At 46.4% G+C, this 18,197-nt stretch overlaps 1 protein-coding gene and 1 pseudogene across 8 annotated transcripts in view; one reads left to right on the plus strand and one right to left on the minus strand.

Annotated features, from left to right (window-relative positions):
- LOC118980230 (transcription initiation factor TFIID subunit 9-like) overlaps positions 1 to 2,805 on the minus strand; it is an 82,942-nt pseudogene extending 80,137 nt beyond the window's left edge.
- ZNF532 (zinc finger protein 532) overlaps positions 1 to 18,197 on the plus strand; it is a 96,544-nt gene that overhangs the window by 12,354 nt on the left and 65,993 nt on the right. The window lies entirely within an intron of this gene.

Here is an 18,197-nt window from a genome sequence, read left to right on the forward strand (position 1 = left end):
CTTACTGTATCCCAGGTTCCGTGGTAAGTAGCTATCTGGATTTAAAAAAAATATTCTATTTATTTATTTACTTATAGACAGAGGTGAAGGGAGAAAGAGGGACAGAAACATCAATGTGTGGTCGCTCCTTGTGCACCCCCTACTGGAGACCAGGCCTACAACCCAGGCACTTGTCCTGACTGGGAATTGAACCGGCGACCCTCTGGTTCGCAGGTTGGCACTCAGTCCACTGAGCCACACCAGCCAGGGCTGGATCACTTTATTTAATGCTCGTAATAACTCCATGAGGTAGATCTGATTTCTATTTTATGCTGGAAAAATCCAGCTTAAAGAAGTTAAGGAACTTGCTCGGAACCAAGTGCCTTTTACAGGGAGGAGCCAGGACTCAGTCTAGTTTGTCTCGCTCCAGAGCCCACGCTTTCAAGCCCTGCAGTGTACTGTGGTTCACAGGTGTCATTTCTACAGCTGGTCCGCAGCAGGCTCTCAGATAGACGTCTTGGAGGTTCAAAGCCACTGGATCCACCACTACTCCCCCTGTTGTCACGATCTGGGAGGCATTTCTTGCTTGGTCCGTGCCTCCGATGTGGCTGTGGCTGCAGAAAATAGGTGAACATTGAGACACCCCTTGTTTCCTTTCCTGGTTTTGCTTTCTTTACCAGATGCGTGTGCGCCTGCTTCTGTGTGTGTGCATTTCACACCACAAATGGGCTTCCTTTCCACAGTCCTCACTGAACCAGCCAAACAAGGTTTTGAATTCATTTTTATGGCATCGAAGTGAAGGCAGAGCCCTTTTAGAAATACCTGTTTGTTTTTCTTCCTCCATAGTTGGACATTTGTTCCCTTGGGCTGATGCAGAGGTACCTCTACGGGGGAACTACCGGGAGAAACATGGAGGGAGAGTTGTTCACACACTTTCCTCTGAAAGCACTCCTGTTTCCGAATACCATTCCTCAAGGAAAACCCTTTCTTAAACTTTGTTTCAAGAGTCTCCCGAAAGCATCCAGCCTCAAATAAGTTCGGGTGGTGCCCTCAGCGGGGATCCCTGTGAGGAGATGCACATCGGAAGTTCAGGGAAGCCTTGAGAAAAGAAGTGTGGGTGTATTTAACCCAGCATTTCCCGAATTCGTAGCCCGTAGTAACCCCTCTTCCCTCTTTTCGGTGGGAAGTTTAGTAGCAGAAGGAGCATTCCTGGGCCAGCATTGCTCCAAGCTGCTGGTTGTCTCGGATGAAAGTAATGGGCCGTGAGAGGGCCTTATGAGGAGTACCAGAGTGTCCTCCATTCTTCCCCTTTGAAGAGAACGATTGGTGAAATAGTGTCATTAATTCTTTTTCTCTGTGTTATTTTGTTTTCTGTCTACTCCAGGAAGATGTTATATAAGCTTATTTGTAATCAACAGCCAGTGGGCATGCTGTAAACGGTAACTTTGAGGGATGCTCTCAGCGATAATATGTAGATGAAAGTACCATATTTCATAATTCCACCCACGTTGGAGGTGAAACTGGTATCCGGCGAGAACTGTGTAGTGATTAGGTGACGGCCTCATTTTGAAATGTGGAGAGAGTTGTGGTAACTCTGTGGGGAGCCCATTCGTCCACACGTGATCGCCGTTGGTGGGAGGGGGTGGGGGCAGTGAGCTGCAGCGGGGGACTGGCCACCATCTCTGTACCGGAAGGCTCTGCTGTGGGTGACCAAGGGGAGTGGGTTTATCGTGATGGGAAGCGGACAGGACGGTGAGGAGGAAGTCTGTGCCTGCAGGGCAGGGTCTCCAGCCTCAGCCCCACTGGCATTTGGGGCTGGGTCATTCCTTCCTGTGGGGGTGTCCTGCGGAGCAGCATCCCTGGCCGCCTCTCTCTCACCCACTAGATGCCGGTAGTGACCCCTCTCCCCCTGCCAAGTGGTGACAGACGAAAGGTCTCTGGACAGCGCTAATTATCAGTGGTGGTGGAGGGGCTAAATCCCCCACTCCCCACCCGCCTGGTTGCTTTGGAGCAAGAACAATACTTCTAAACTTTGGGTAGTGAAATTCCAAAAGAAAGCCCTCCCAGGGAAGCAAGCAAGCAAGCGTCCTTGAGCTCCAAACTCTGCAGAGGAGTGGAGAAGTGCCTTCAGCAACTCATTTTCTCTTGCGTGTTTCCTAATGTTGGAAGTCGCCACAGTGCTCGCAAGTATATATTTATTAAAGATTTTACTTATTTATTTTTAGAGGAGGGAAAGGGAGAAAGAGAGGGAGAGAAATGTCAGTGTGTGAGAGAAACATCGCTTGCTTGCCTCGCACTCTCCCTCCCACCTGCAGACCTGGCCCACAATCCAGGCATGTGCTCAGATTGGGAATTGAATTGGCAGCCTTCAGGTTTGCAGGAGGGCACTCAGTCCACTGAGCCACACCAGCCAGGGAAGCTTATAAATAGTTTAAATTTCGTATTTAACACAAAGAAAAATTACTGGTGAAGTGAGAAAGGAAACAGCAAAAAGTAGAGCTGCTGGTTGGATCGAGCATTTCAGGGAGGAAGGATTTAGGATTCATGCACAGGAATTTAGAGGGCTTATTCAGGGGACAAAGGAGAAATTACTTGGAAGTTCCCCTTTTTGTACTCAGAATACCACTTCTCGTTCAGAAAACCTATACTTTGCTTCCAGGTAGAACTGTAGAGATGCTACTAAAAAGTGTGGTGTTGATAAAATTCCAGAGGAGAGCTTCTAAACCCTTAGGAGTCTTCCTCCCAAACTGAGAATCCTGCGCTCTTAGTACTCAAAGGGAGAGGTAAGCAGTTTCTTAGTTCTGACATACTGGCATTCACCGACATGCTTCGTTTAAAGAAGAAAAAAAAGAGGCAGTTTACATCCAACGGTGAAGGAATTTAGGCCTTTTTTTTTTTCTGGCTTTCTCATCGGGAAGCTATTTGAAAAACCCAGTTCAAGGGGAGGCTGTCGTGGATTTTCCTGTGGTTTATTAACGGTGACAGGTTCAGCCCAGACCCTTTCCAGTATTTCTTGTAGACAAATTCGTAAATCGCCAGCACAAGGATCTTTTAGTTAAAAGGAGGTCCGTCCAGCGGGAAGTGGAGCTTGTGCAAAATCACCCCTGACAGTCGCCAAGATGGATGGTTTTGACTCTCCCTAAGTTCATAGGAAATTTAAACTTCTGTCTACCGCCATGTAGATAATGAGATTTTGAAAATAATACACCTGCATTTTGGTGGATGAAGTTTGAGAAACAGTTCTTTCCTTTTCAGAATGTTTCATGTTTATCACAAGCCATTCTGTGAATTTTGCATATATCGGTATATTTTATCTATCTACATATAAACATATAAAATGTAATGTCCTTATTTTTTAAAATTTTAAAAAATATTTTTAGAGAGAGGGGAAGGAGGAAGAGTGGGAGAAAAATATCAGTGTGTGGTTGCCTCTCAGGTGTCCCCCACGGGGGGCCTGGCCTTGCAACCCAGGCAGGTGCCCTGACTGGGAATTGAACTGGCAACCTTTTGCTTCACAGGCCTGTGCTCAATCCACTGAGCTACACCAGCCAGGGCTATTTTTAAAAAATTTTAATGTAGTGGGTGTGTATGTATAGTTTTATTACATGATTTTCCCCACTAAATGGTATATTCTGATTGTTCCACATCAGTGTTTAGAGTAGCTCTGCCTTATTTTTAACGATCGCGTAGTACTCTATAAAAAGATGCACTAGAAATAAGGTGAGTGGACTCAACACAATGGAACTGTACACTTAAAAATGGTTATGGTGTGCCCTGGCTGGTGTGGCTCAGTGGATCGAGTACCAGCCTGCAAACCCAAGGGGTTGTTGGTTCGATTCCCAGTGAGGGCACTTGCCTGGGTTGTGGCCAGGTTCCCATTGGGGTGGCATGTGAGAGGCAACCAGACATTGATGTTTGTCCCCCTCTCTCCCTCCCTTCCCCTCTCTAAAAATAAACCAAAAAGACATCTTTAAAAAAATAAAAATGGTTAAGTTGGTAATCTTTCCATGGCATATATTTTATCATAATTAAAAAGAATATACCATAATTGACTTACTCGTTTCCCTATTGGGGGACATTTGCATACTTCCCAGTGTTTAGCTGTATTACAAATCAATAACCTCACCACACATTTTTATATACTTGCCTCCCACTTTGGAAGATTTTGGGGTTTTTTTGGTTGAAAACATTGCCCTTGTGCGCTAAGTTCAACCATGTGTCCAGACACAGCAAATAGGATCCTTGCCCCTTTCTCTTTGGAGTAACTAAGGAAAAGGCAGGTTTTTTTCCCCTGGATTCGAGGTTATTGGTTGTGGTGGCGTGGTTGGAGAGAGAGAATTCTGCAGTGATCTCTTTAGCTGAGTGTTTTATTTCAGTAGCTCGAAAACTCAGGTGGGACCTGGACCAGCCTTGCTCTGAGTGCCTTTTGACTGCCACAGACCAGGTATCTGCAGAGATGGTCAGCTCAGGGAGAGCACCCGCTCCCCAAAGGCATTCCTGGAGGTGAAAGGAAGGACACCCCCGGGGAGAACGCAGCCACATAACTGGGTTAGGCGGCTTACTCCATAACCCAGTTGTGCGGGCAGAGGAAGCTCTTGGGTGGGAAGGTGTTCAGGTCTGCCTGCAGTGGTTGGGTGTTGAGTTAACTCTTAACCCCTGTTTTAATTGGTTTTTAGCAGAGCCGTCTTTCAACATGCTGACCTGAAGGTAATCCTGCCCTTCCCATTTACATTCTGCTTTCTGAAGAAAGACACAGGGCCATGTGTTTTGGTAACCTTTGTATATTCAGTAAGTAGAGGCCCCACTGTAAGAATCCTAGCACTCATGGTAAGTCAGCACTGCTCTATTTTTGACTCTGCAGCCAGAAAAAGAAAACAGTGGTCACGTGCAATGACTGGTGTTGCCTAATTTGGGGATGCTGGATGCATGTGTAATCACAGGCTGATCCAGGATGCACCCTGCGTGTGGTAGGAGAAGAGGGAGGTAAAGAAACTGTCCCGTCTGCTGCAGCAGCAGCAACCACGGGGCCTGTCTGGCATCTCCTGTTTGGGCCAGAAAACCACAAGCAAAGCAGAACCCCCAAGTTGGAGCATGAGGGAGGGAGGGTCTGTCCTGAGGGACTAATCTTTGTTGATGAGAGCGTCCTCTTCCAAATCCAAGTCCCTCTCTGAATGCTGGAGACATGCTGAAGCCAGAGGGGGGCCGCGAGCTGTGGTCAGTCCCACTTCCTGAGGAAGTGGCCGCCTTTGTGAAAGCCATGTCACCCAGGAGTCCCACAGGGCTGAGAAGGAGAAATTGTATACAAATTGATTTTCCTTTGAGCAAGGGGCTTTGGAAGGGAAGGAGCCCTCCACAGACGGTCTTTTTGTTAGGTTAGTGCTTTTTCTCAAAAAACGGGTTCTTTTTTAAAAAAAAATTATTTATTTTTAGAGAGAGGGGAAGGGAAGGAGAAGGAGTGGGAAAGAAACATCAATGTGTGGTTGCCTCTCATGTGTCCCCTACTGGGGACCTGGCCTGCAACCCAGGTATGTGCCCTGACTGGGAATCGAACCAGCAACCCTTTGCTTCACAGGCCCGTGCTCAATCCACTGAGCTATACCAGCCAGGGCTAAAAACGGGTTTTTACTGCTCTGCTGTTCTCTGTTCTCGTTGCCTTGTGTGGGTGTCCTGCACTCCTGGAAATCAGACCCGTGACAGAGGGGACTTTGGGTCTTCTGTTAAGACCTTTCTGGAATCATGCTCTGATGTGAGTTACGAAAGCCCAGCATATTTTAAGGGAATTTAGTCACTTGAATGATAAAACAGTCTTTATGGGACATTTGATTTTGTATGAGACTTAGGGTAAAAACTCCTGGGTAGTTTATTTATTAATAGGAATTAATAACTGGAAATCCCTGAAAATTGGGAATTTGGAACTTTCATGTGATTTTAGCGAACTGCAAATGAAAATGAAGTATCAGTCAACTCCATGGGAATGTCAAGAACCACTTTGAATGGACCCTCTCGTGGCTCAACATCACAGATTTTCTAATTAGATATTTTCATTTTGTGTTTTCTTCATATTTTTTATTTCTTTTTAAAAAAGATTTTATTTATTTACTTGGAGAGAGAGGGGAAGGGAGGGAGAAAGAAGGAGAAAAACATCAATGTGTGGTTGCCTCTCATGCACCCCCAACTGGGAACTGGCCTGCCATCCAAGCATGTGTCCTGACTGGGAATCGAACCAGCCACCCTTTGGTTCGCAGGCTGGCACTCAATCCACTGAGCCACACCAGCCAGGGCTTGTGTTTTCTTTTTTAAAGTGAGCATGTATGTGATTCATTTCCCACTTCCCTGTCAGCATATTGAGGTCTGTGTTTTCTCTTTCCTTGATTCTCCTTCCTTTCTTCCCCACTCTTTACACAGCACACCGAGAACCGCAGGCTCCAAAGTCAGCCAGGTAGAGGTGACTGCAACCCTCCTGGCTCCCCGTTCCAGGTAGTACATTCATCATGTGGTCTCCCCCCACCCCCCTGCCACCCCCAAAACAGGTTGTCTTTCTTGAGCTGTATAACGTATCTCCATATTACATCTTTTGCTTTTTCTTCATATCAATCTTACTTGCCTCTTCGCATATATTTTTTCATTTTAAAATAAAAATCCAGTTATTCAGAAAACATCATTCAGATCAACTTGTCCGCTCTACTTCAAAGGACATTTCTTCAGATGTGGAGCAGGTGCTTAAGAAATCCCAAGTCAGATGAAATGGTCATGACTTAGCATTTGACCTGGGCTTATCTAAATTGCTTTCCTTCTCCCTGGAGGAAGGGCAGTTTCTGTGCCTGGGGCTCCGGTTGCCTCACCGCTGGGAAGAGCAGTTATCACCTCTTCAATGACTCTGGTTACTTTTTCCACCTTTAAGTGTACCTAGTGTCTGCTTGCTGAAATCTCCAGGGTTCTGAAAAGCACTGTTAGAGGGATTCTCCTTGCTCCCTCTCTTTTTTGAAAAATTTAAAATGTAATAAAAAGTATGATAGAAATGACATGTCAAGTACTACCTGTACTCTCCATTGTAAATGTGAGTGTTTCTTTGCGAGCACAACTGTTCCCTCTTCTTCCCCCTCCTTCCCCCTCCCCTTCCTCTTTCTTCTTGGGACCCCTCCCTCCCTTCCAGTAGGTAAAGGGCTCCTTCCTTCCCTTATACAGGGACCTGGGACCCTTGTACTTAAGAACATTTAGCCGTGGCTGGTGTAGCTCAAGAACATTTAGCCCTGGCTGGCATAGCTCAGTGGATTGATCGCGGCCCAGCGAACCACACGATCGCGGTTTGATTCCCAGTCAGGGCACATGCCTGGGTTGCAGGCCAGTTCCCGGCAGGGGGCTCATGAGAGGCAACCATACATTGATATTTCTCCCCCTCTCTCCTTCCCTTCCCCTCTAAAGATAAATAAATAAAATCTGAAAAAAAAAGAACATTTAAAAATCACCAGATAAAAGAGATTATGTTTCATAAATGGGGTTAGGAAGGTTTCTTATACTTGGCTTTGGTCATGCTTTTGCATGTGTTTTAAAGACTTTTTCCTTAAAATGAGAATTTATTTATAACAAGTTTGGCTGAAGTCACCTTAGAAAGTTGACCAGCTTCCTCATTCTGCCCTTCTGACAATCCTCTTTGTCTTGTTGACCATACTGGTTTCTTTTCCTCCCAGCAAGATAGGGTGTTAAATGCCAGCCTATATCAGATTGCCTTCTTGGGGAACTTTTGGGTTCACACTTGCCTTGAGTTGGGGAAAGTAATTTATTGTTTAATTTTTATTTTATTTTTTAAAATATTTTATTTATTTATCTTTAGAGGAGACGAGAAGGAGAGAGGGAGAGAAATATCAATGTATGGTTGGCTCTTGTGCATCCCCCACTGGGAACTGGCCTGCAGTCCAGGCACGTGCCCTGACTGGGAATCGAACCTTAATCCTTTGGTTCACAGGCCCACGATCAATCCATTGAGCTACACCAGCCAGGTCATATTGTTTAATTTTTTAAAAAATGACTTATTTGAGAGAGAGAGACATCGATTTGTTGCTCTGCTTATTTATGCATTTGTTGATTCTTGTAAATGCCCTGATGGGGGTTCAAACCCACAACCTTGGTGTATTGGAACAACTAAACTAGGAAGCTGCCCAGCCAGGGCAGTTTATTGTTTAGGTGAGATTTCCTTCAGGCTAAGTAAGATTCCTTAGGAAAAGGAAACTAGGAGAGTACTGAAATGCCCCGGCCTGTGGGTGGGAGATCAAAGTGTCTACCAGCAAGCCTTGTTTACTGTGAAATCAAGACTGGAGTCTGTTGATGGGTGGAGTAACCGAAGTTTTTCTCTGAGACATGTTAAACATCAGAGTTTACGATTTAAGAGCACAAGTAAATGATTTTAATGTCCCTGTTTCCCTCATCTTTCATTTTACCATATGAGTTAAAAATACATCCTTAGAATTTTAAAGCAAATGGGTGAAACTCCACACTGTATGTCTTAAAGGTTATTTTTTTGAAGTGTTCTTATTTTTGCAAGGAATCTTGAAGGCAGGTCTCTGGTTTCTTGCTTTGGCAAATGTCTTCGGAAAATACCACAATCTGAATTTCAAAGGGTACTCTTCAACGAATGTGTGCATTGAATGAACATGGACATGTGTCTGGGACATTATGGAAACATGCGTAGACATGGGAAGATGTCTGTGATACAGTGGAACGTAAACAAATCTAGTACATTGAAATTGTGTGTATATGCATTTGTGATTATGTGTGCCTTTAGAAGTCTATATCCCAAAGAACTGATCTCTGATGAGTGGGCCTTCTGGAGACTGACTTTCTGTTGCTTATACTTCTAGGGTTTAGAGTATTAGTAGAAAGCATATATTATTTTTAATAATAAAAATGTTAAAATCCACGAAGGAAAAGTATTGTGAATCAATGGCAGCCTGTTGGCCAAATAAAAGCTCTTTGCCGTGGTGCCACCTGGGCATTCAAGAGTGATTCTAATGGAATAGCAATGTTCACATAGACTGTGGTCGCACTGGCGCAGAGGCCCCTGAGTGGGCGAGTGGAACGGAGAGGCTGGGATGCCGTGCCTGCAGCCGGACTCACACAGACGAGCCCGGGTTCTGCTGCTGGCGGACAGAATGATGGGGCTCTTGACCGTTTGTTTCTGCTGTGTTCGGGGCACAGAACGTCTTAAGAAGTGCTTGTCAATAAACTGAGCAAGTTGGTCATTCCAGGTTATCAAGTCAGCAATTTCTGATTTGTACTTCAAAGAAAAAGAAGAAGGGCTAGAAGTTTCGGGGAGTTGCTGAATCTTTCCTGTGATGGGATAAGTTAATAATAGCTTTCAGACATGAGATAATTGGGAAGCTGGATGCCTTTTTGGCCCTACCTGCTGGTTACTTAATATACTTGAACCGCCGAAAGGCCTAGCTCACCTGTGAAGTGCTTGGCCGTGACATTTTGTTTGTCTTGTAAGGGTTTGGCGTGTGCTTCCTGTGTGTGTAAGCAGTGACGGGTGTGGGGGAGAGCGGTGTCACACTTTTACTTTACCTGTGAATCAGCTGGGTGGGTCCAGAATATCCTGATCCTTCTGGAAAGCCCCCAAAATGTTCACTGCATTTAAGGTGGCTTTTTTCTTGTCAAGTCAGTGCCTTTGATGGTGACAGAGAGGAGCCATTTTCTTTGGTTCAGATTCTAACACTTAGAGAGGGCAACACGCCCACTACTCCGTCTTGGCCTAGCTGTGGGACCTCTGTAGCTTTGAGTGGTTGACTTGTTCTCCCTGTCCACCGTGTGCCTGATCGTCCTCCGCACGTTTGCAAAGACACAGAAATACGCGATTTTCACCATAGGAAACCTTTTCTCCGTGGAGGAAAGCTGGGACGTAAAATAAGGGAAAACGATATTCTTACCATCGACTCTAATCAACCGTGGCTGTTGCCAGTTTTGGGTGTTAATTGGCGAGGCGTTAAGATTTTTTACCTCCTGATTCTTCCCTGAGGACTTAATAAGTCATTTGCCAGTGCTGCAGTTTTGACCCTCCGTTTACCCACTAATTTCCCTCGGACTTGGAGTCTCCCTCGGTTGTCAGGTGGTCCTTGGCGTTTTGTGTACAGAAGTAACGCCAGTTGTTCTAGCTACTGTGGCCGTTTTACCTGGGTTAATTCTGTGCCCTACGTGAAATATTTTAAAGTTCCTGTACAGTAAGGTTTGGGGGGCTACTGGAATCATAAGAGATGCACTGTGGGACTTGGGGAAGAGTCAGCACCCCACAGGGAAGGCCAAAAGAAATTACGTCTGTGCTTTCCCCGTCTTTTCTGTGGTGAGGAGCCCATGCGCAGACGCTCTGCTTGGGTTTTCCATGTTGTTGTTCAAATGGGACCCGAATTGGACCGCCCCCGTCGAACAGGAGGACACGCCAGCTGGTGTCGGTGGCCCTCTACAGAGGAGCAGGTGTCTTTTGGGTGTCCTGCTATCTCTGCTCCCTTGGTGTGTCTGCTTATCGGCTGCAAAAGAACAGACTCATCTCTCGCAGGTGGCGTTCCCCAGCAGACATACAGCGCCTCTGTCTGGGGGTCAGATGGACGTGGTAGGCATTAGGTATGCCAGCCCTTTGTGATTCAAGTGTGTGTCACTGTAGTAGAGATCTCAGAAGGGCTGGGGATAGAGGTTTGGGATAGTGTTATGGTAAGGAAACCAGTTAAGACTTCAGCCATTTCTCCCTAGACTCTTCCTTCCCTCCTGACCTCCATGAACAGGGACACATTTGAGGGGTGTGGCGGTGCAGAGGTGAATTGGGGAAGTTGGCACTGCTTCGCCTGCTCACCAGGTCATTGCAGGTACCTGTCTCAGCCCCACCAGCACCATGATTTTAGTGACTTGCAATGTATCCGACTGGGAGTATGTAAATCACAGGTACATACATAAACGCTAAAACCCCAGGTTCCCCACTCCCAGACTGCTGGTTAAAGGTAACCAGCACTCTGCCAGTACCTACCAGCCCAGTTCCCTAAAGGGGTCGCAAAAGGGTCCCAAACATTAGAATACATTTCTGAAACCCACATTTTAAAATTCTTGGTAATGTGTCTTCCCTCTTTATTATAGCAGGTTTAAAAAAAAACTGTTGAAACCTACACAGCCTAATAGTTCTCATGTCACCCATTCATTTGTTAAGTGTATGGTTCAGTGGCATTAAATATGTCATCCTCAACAAAACATTTCAGGAGACCCCCCCAACCAAAACTCTGAGCCATTTAAACAATAGCTCTCCCTTCCCTCCCTCCCCCAACCCCTGGTGACCTCTATTCTACTTTCAGTGTCCATGAACTTGCCTTCTCCAGGCACCACATATGAAGTTTTTATCTGGTGTGTCTGGGGTGGGCAGGGGAGAAAGCAAGGGTGAGCACACGCCTGGAACACCTTTCAGCCATAAGCCTCTGCGTGTGGGTACCTTTATATTCTTCTCCCATTGCACACATCTTGATCCTTCCGAATGAACCCCTTCCAGTCCTTCTTTCTAGGCATTACACACACACACACACACACACACACACACACACACACACACTGATAAAACAACACATGATGTCCATAGCTGTTGAAAAGACCAATACATTGGATGGTTGGGATTAATCGGTTAGAGAGGGGTCTTCAGGAAGCTTTGAAAAGGAAGAAGCATGAAGAGTAGAACATGGGAAGATCAACCAGCAACAAAACAAGTCGGAGGCCAAGGCCCCAGGCCTTTGACCTGATGTTCTGCAGTGGGCAGCCTGGTTAGCTAGGGGCACAAAAGACTGCCCGAACCACATTCTTCAGAGGCCAGGGCTCTGTCCTGGGGTCAAGTCTTAGGTTGTAAGCCTATCTTTTTTTTTTCTTCCTGTTTCTCCACCCCCTGGACCCCCCACCCCTAACCCTCTCCCCGCTCTGTTCTGGATTGGCCTTTCTCTTTGTTATTGATCTGGTCTAAGGGAGACTTGTTGGTAACATTGCATTATGTATGCTCTTACATTTGCCAGATTTGACCCAACAGTTGGCTGTTTCTGGGTTGATTAATCTTATAAGCTGTGTACTTAATATAGGTAGATAATACAGAAGTGGTTGAATGCGGAAAGCTTTTCTCCGCTTCTTTTTTCCTTTTATTTTTAACTCCTGCCGAGTAAGGGTCTTCTAACTGCATTGAGGTTGGGCAGAAGAGACCTAAAAAAGACATACACATTTTAAAGTTCTTCCTGAAGATTCATGGAACCTAATGTTGCAATCAGAAAGGACTCTTCCTGGGTTTCAGTTATGTAACATTTTCTGACAGATAATGGGATTTGCTATATTTCACTGTCAACAGTTTGGGACTGTACTAAATGCAGTAACACCCTAAGGGTTATAATTAGTGAACTATTTTCTTACTGTGACAGATTTGCATTTGCATGAGGAAAAGCCATGAGTATGTTTCATGCAGTTGTGCAAAAATGAGACTTGAGAAACAGCATAATTTTTAAGTTGTTTTCATTGCGGAAGTAGATATGTAATTAAGTTGGTAACTTATCCACCACTGAGCCATACCAGCCAGGGCTACTCATCTCTTTTTAACAATTTTAATTTTTTTGTCAGTCATAATATGTATGTGGGTTTTTAAAGATATCAAACAGTATTTTCCAGTCCTCTTCCCTGTAGGCAGTTAATTTCAACTCTTTGAATTGTTCTTCTGTTAATTGACATTCTTATTTCTAAGTAATGTACTCTGACTAGATTTGGATTTTTTAAATTTGACCTACTACCTCCCCACTGTGTATTCTGATAGTGGTTATGAGCTGGGTTGTGGAGGCAGAAGGTCTGGGTTCTGTTCCATCCTCTCCCACTTACGGGCCATATGTCCCTGGAGCCAAGATACTTAAGCTTTCTTAGCTTAACATATAAAACAACAATAATGATAACAATAATGGCCCAGGCCTGCCCTTAATGTTGCAGGGGCCAGAGTACAAAGGCAGACCAGATGGCTAAATATTTAAAAGGCATAATGAAATATTTAAAAGCTACATTTAAATATTTAAAAGGCATATACCATATGCCTAAATATTTAAAAGGTTTAAATCAAGCTGTATCTATGGCCGGGCCCCTGTTCCCACGCAGGGCTTGGGAGCTTCCTCCTTAGGCGTCTTTGGAAACCTAGAGTCTGAAGACACCCTTATCCTGGGCCCCACCCTGTGAGCTGAGGGGCAGCAGGAATCCAGCCCAGCGGGGGAGCTGGGCCTGGGCAAACTGGACCCAGCTGCAGTCTGCACAGCTCAGGGTCCCCAAGGAGGCTGGATGGCTGGTTTCTCCCTCCGGGATGATCTTGAACTCCTCCCCCACATCTAACGTTTCTGACTGAGGACTTCCAGGCAGTTGTAAGCACTGCCTGCAAACCTGTGCCTTCTGTTCAGGGGCCCGTCAGAGAGCTCTGGCGCCCTGGGGCAGAGTCTGGGATCTGCCCCCACCATCTCCCTTCCCGTCTGTGTTTCTGTAATTCCCACTCAGCCAGTTTCCAAAATGAAACAAACAAGCAGAACTTTTTCTTCCGTGAGACTGGAAAGAAAAAAAAGTCTCTGTGTTTTAGTCTGTTGGACTATTAGACAAGTGGGTTGTCTACACCCCAGGCCCAGGGCACAGGTGCCCAGGGCACAGGCAGAGGTACCCGGTGGCCCCGGCTGTGGTGAGGGTTCAGAGGTAACAGAGGCAAAGCCCTCAGCGCTGTGCCGGGTGCAGCAAGCCCCGTCCCTGTGCGGGCGCCTCTGCGGTTTTTGGTGGTGTCATTTCACTGTGGTGTGGACTTTGTCTGCTGTGCTGGGCTGTCGGAGGTAGAGGGTTGCCAGATTAAGCAAACAGAATACAAGATGCCCAGATAAACAGTGGAACATACATACACTAAAAGATTAATCGTTGTTTATCTGAAATTCAGATTTAACCGGGCGGCCTGTGTGTTACCTGGCAGCCCCGGGAGGGCCCTTTCAGTCCGAGACTCGGCTCCTTCACTCGTCTTGTCTTGGGAGATAGTCCTGTGTTTTTCTTCGATAATGTGCTCTCTGCATTTTCTCTTTCTGAAATTCTGTTAGATAGATGTTGGACCAACTGGACTGAACTTGTAATTTTCATGCCTTTTGCTCCTATTGTCTAGATCTCTTTTCTAGAGATGCCCTGATTTCCTTGACTTTTAAAAAAGTTCTATTTATTTATTTTTAGAGAGAGAGGGGAGAGGGAGAAAGGGAGAGAAACATCACTGGATTGCCTCTTGCACACCCCCAACCAGGGAGACCTGGACTGAAACCAGGCATGTGCTGTGACTGGGAATCGAACTGGCAACCTTTCAGTCCTCATGGTGAGCCACACCAGCCAGGGCTCCTTGACTTTCTTTTTTTCTTACTGCTTTTATCTTTTATTTCCATTTTTAATGTTCCTGCTGTAAGTTCCTTCTTGTTCTTTGTGTTCTTCGTTGTAACTTCCTGTTCTTATTTTCCTCTGAGGAGACTGATTATCATACTCTTCCACTCTGTGGCAGGCCTGTCGACTTTCTGTTTTCCTTTTTCGGCTTATTTTGGTCTGGTTCATGTTGGAGGCTTTCCCGCAGGTCTGGCGATCTCCCTTAAGGATGAGGCTGCGAAAAGCTGGTTGGAAGCTCTGCCCGTGCAGGTGAGCCCTGTCTGCTGGGGCACCTCTCTGTGGTCTTCACTGAAGGACCCCCCCTCCCACCCCCGTCAGCATCTAGAATCCTTTCCCTGGAGCTATTGTTTCTTCGGAGACTCATCCACCCTCCTGCCTGGGAAATAAACTTGGCTTGTGACTTCAGGGCTGGAGAGACCTGACAGCCGGGCTTCTTGTCTCCTACCTCCCCGTGGGGGTTCGGAACCCCAATCCTCCACAGCTTGGATGACCCAGAGATTTTTCCTCCTGCCTGTCCCTGGCTGTCCTAGGTTGCACAGGTTTAGGGGATCACACGTGGGGCTCTGTGTTCTGACTCCTGTCGGTCCCTCTGCCCCCAGCTCCCTTCCTTCCTGCAGGCCCTTGGGACACAGCTGACTTCTCCACGCTGCTGAGCCTGCTGCTATGCCACTGGCCTCTTCCTTTCTCAGAACTTGACCGGTGACTCACATTGGCTATGACTCTTTTCTCAATGCCCTGTCCTTTGGGCAGATAGTGTTTTGTGGCAAGAGCCGTATTGAGATACAAGCCACAGACTGTACAGTTCGCCTCTTTACACCCTGCAGATGCGTGGTTTGCCGTCTGTTCACAGAGTGGCGTGACCTTCTCCGTCAACTCGAGGGCCTTTCCTCGCCTCAGAAAGAAGCCCTGTCCTCTTTCCCTCCCTACTTCTCCCAGGCCCCCCCCCCCCCCGCCAACCCTCAGCAACCACAGATCTGTCTTACGTGTTTGCCTCTTTTTATCTTTTTAAAAATACTTCTAACATCATCTTTGCAGACTTTCAGGAGGAAAGGGAGAGAAGCTTGTGAATTTGGTCAGTGTGCTTCGTGGCGAGTTTTTGTCCTGTGTAGGATAGCGAACCACCCAAAGCTTGGTGCCTGTTTTCTGCTGGCGAGTTCTGGGGACTGACTGAGGACACACATGGGGATTTTCCTCTCCTCTCTCACCCTCTCTCCTCCTCTCCTTCCCTCTCCCTTATCTAGCATCTCTGCTTGACTTGAACTTGGATCTTTTGGGGCTGGGAATTGCCAAGCCCACAATGGTGGCCATCATGTCCTCTTGGCTTCTAGCAATTTCCGAGTGTGAAGAGTGGTTGTATGTTGACCTGGGAGCTGGAAGGCCTACATTTGAGTCCAGGCCCTGGGGTCTTGGGGACTGAGGGGGAGGGGATGGGTGCTTGGTGAAAGCAGAGTTCACCCCCAGTCACCCCACAGCTCTGACTTGCATGCATTCACGTGTTGTCAACACCTGCTCTTTGGAGAGCGTGGCTCTGGCAGTTTGAGAAAACAGATTTTGGGGTTGTGACTGAACCATTTAGGGGGAGAAGACAAGAGACAAACAGGAGCACCTGTTCTAAGTGAGGGTGAATATACCTGTGGGAGTGGAGGCATAAGTTACTGTATTTTGCTGAGTATAATGTGCACTTTTTTGGCCCACATTTTTTGAGGGAAAAATAAGGATGTACATGATACGTGGGTAGTCTGTATAAATGTTTTTAATTATTTTATTTATACTTAATTGTCAAACGTATAACTCTAGAAAACAATAATGATACCCATATGTTCAAAAATAAATGCCAAAATTCCTTTATAATACAGAAAACAAGTACCTGAATATAAATAAATATAAAATTGAAACGAAAGGAGTTTTTTTGCCTGAATGTTTGGGCCAAAACCGTGGGTGCACATTATACATGGCAAAATACAGTAGTCCCTAATGAACAGCACCCTAACTGTTCTTGGGGCTGCTGCTGGGAGCACTGTCCCCCATCTCCCCTGGTCCCCCAGGACTCCTGTGTCTGCTCCGCACCTCACCCCTTGCTTTCGCAGCCCGCCAGGCTTTGGTCTTGCCCTTCCCTCCTCCGGGGCTGCCTCCCTTCCCTCCAGGAAGGGCAAGATGGCTGTGGGTAGACACTCCTACACGACAAAGACTTCATAGCCCACCTTGGCTTTGACTTTTCTCCAGGCCCAGTCTGTCCGTTCCTGGGTTTCTGTAGCTTCTCTTGGACTGTTGGATGAGGAGTTGTGGCCACTCCCACTGACAGCCAGCCGTTCATGGGCCTGGTCTGTAGCTGCCCACTGATGCACGTGTTGCTGAGGTGTGGGCGGGGCCAGGGTTAGGCGAGGAGCCACGGAGAATGCAGTCAGTTCTTGGTTATGCTTGGCTGGGAAGACAGTTTCAGACTTGGGTAAAAGGGTCATGGGACCGTCAGAGAGACATTGAAGTATTTCGCTTTGTGAGCTGAAACTTCACTGGCGTTTAAGAGGCAACTGCGTTCCTTCCTGTGTATGAACCCCAGTGACCCTCCCAGTGGCTACTCCCTGAGGAGGCCTGGACACATGGCCACGGTCGGACAGAGGCCACTCGTTCTGAAATGGGATGAGGTGTCACTCAGAACCAGGGCCGCCACTGTGGAAGGAGCCCAAGAAAGCGCCTTCTCCTTTTCCTTCTGGCCAACCAGCATCACCTCGAAAGGTGTCGCTTTCATTTTGTTGTCGTTAATTCACTTTATTTCTTACGTTTGCTTTTCAGTTACAGTGGACATAATCATACCATGTGAGTTCTAGGTGTACAACATGGGGATTAGATATTTATATACCTTACAAAGTGACCACCCTGGGGGGTCTAGAGCCCACCCGACAGGGTGTACAGTTATTCCATTATTACTGACCATATTCCCTATGCAGTGCTTTACATCCCGACTGTGTATAGCTGGTGATTTGTACTTAATCCTGTCGCCTTTTTTACACATCACTCCATGCCTCCGCCCAGTTTGGTGACCCACTTCACTGTCTTGTTTCAGAAACACTGTCTTTTTCTTTTTTTTTAGTATTTTAACAAATAAACAGAGGAAGAAAATAGTGTTTTAATGCCTATGTGTTTGGTGCCTTCCATCTATATTACTTATTTTCATTTCTACAATAACCCTATTATATGGCTAGTTGTTAGTTCCCATTTCATTTATTTACCTTTGAGTTCCCATTTTAAGAAAAACTGAGGCTCTTCCTTCAGAAAATCCTGAGAAATGGGCTCTTCATACTCCATTAATGGACACACATGGGCGTGTGTGTGTGTGTGTGTGTGTGTGTGGCATTCTGGGTCAAGAAACAGCATGGCCCAAGAAGGAAAGGTGCACCCACAAAAAATACTTGCAGGACTGAGATAAAACCACGGCGGGCTGGGCTCCAGCTGAGCAGGGTCCTTGGTCTCAGGCCAAAGAGTTTGGACTTAACTTGAAAAGTGAGCCCTGGCTGGTGTATCTCAGTGAATTGAGCACGGGCCTGCAAACCAAACAATTGCGGTTCGGTTCCCAGTCAGGGCACATGCCTGGGTTGCAGGCCAGTTTCCAGTGGGGGGTGCATGAGAGGCAACCATACATTGATATCTCTTTCCCTCTCTCCTCTTCCTCTCTAAAGATAAATAAAATATTTTTTAAAAAAGATCAGCCATATAATTCTTTTTAAAAAAAATTTACTTGTTTATCTTAGCCCTGGCTGGTGTCCTCAGTGGATTGATTGTGGGCCTGCAAACTAAAGGGTCAC

This window comes from Sturnira hondurensis, unplaced genomic scaffold (genome assembly GCF_014824575.4).
Source record: "Sturnira hondurensis isolate 20B ecotype Veracruz unplaced genomic scaffold, ASM1482457v3 Scaffold0001872, whole genome shotgun sequence".
Taxonomy (NCBI): domain Eukaryota; kingdom Metazoa; phylum Chordata; class Mammalia; order Chiroptera; family Phyllostomidae; genus Sturnira; species Sturnira hondurensis.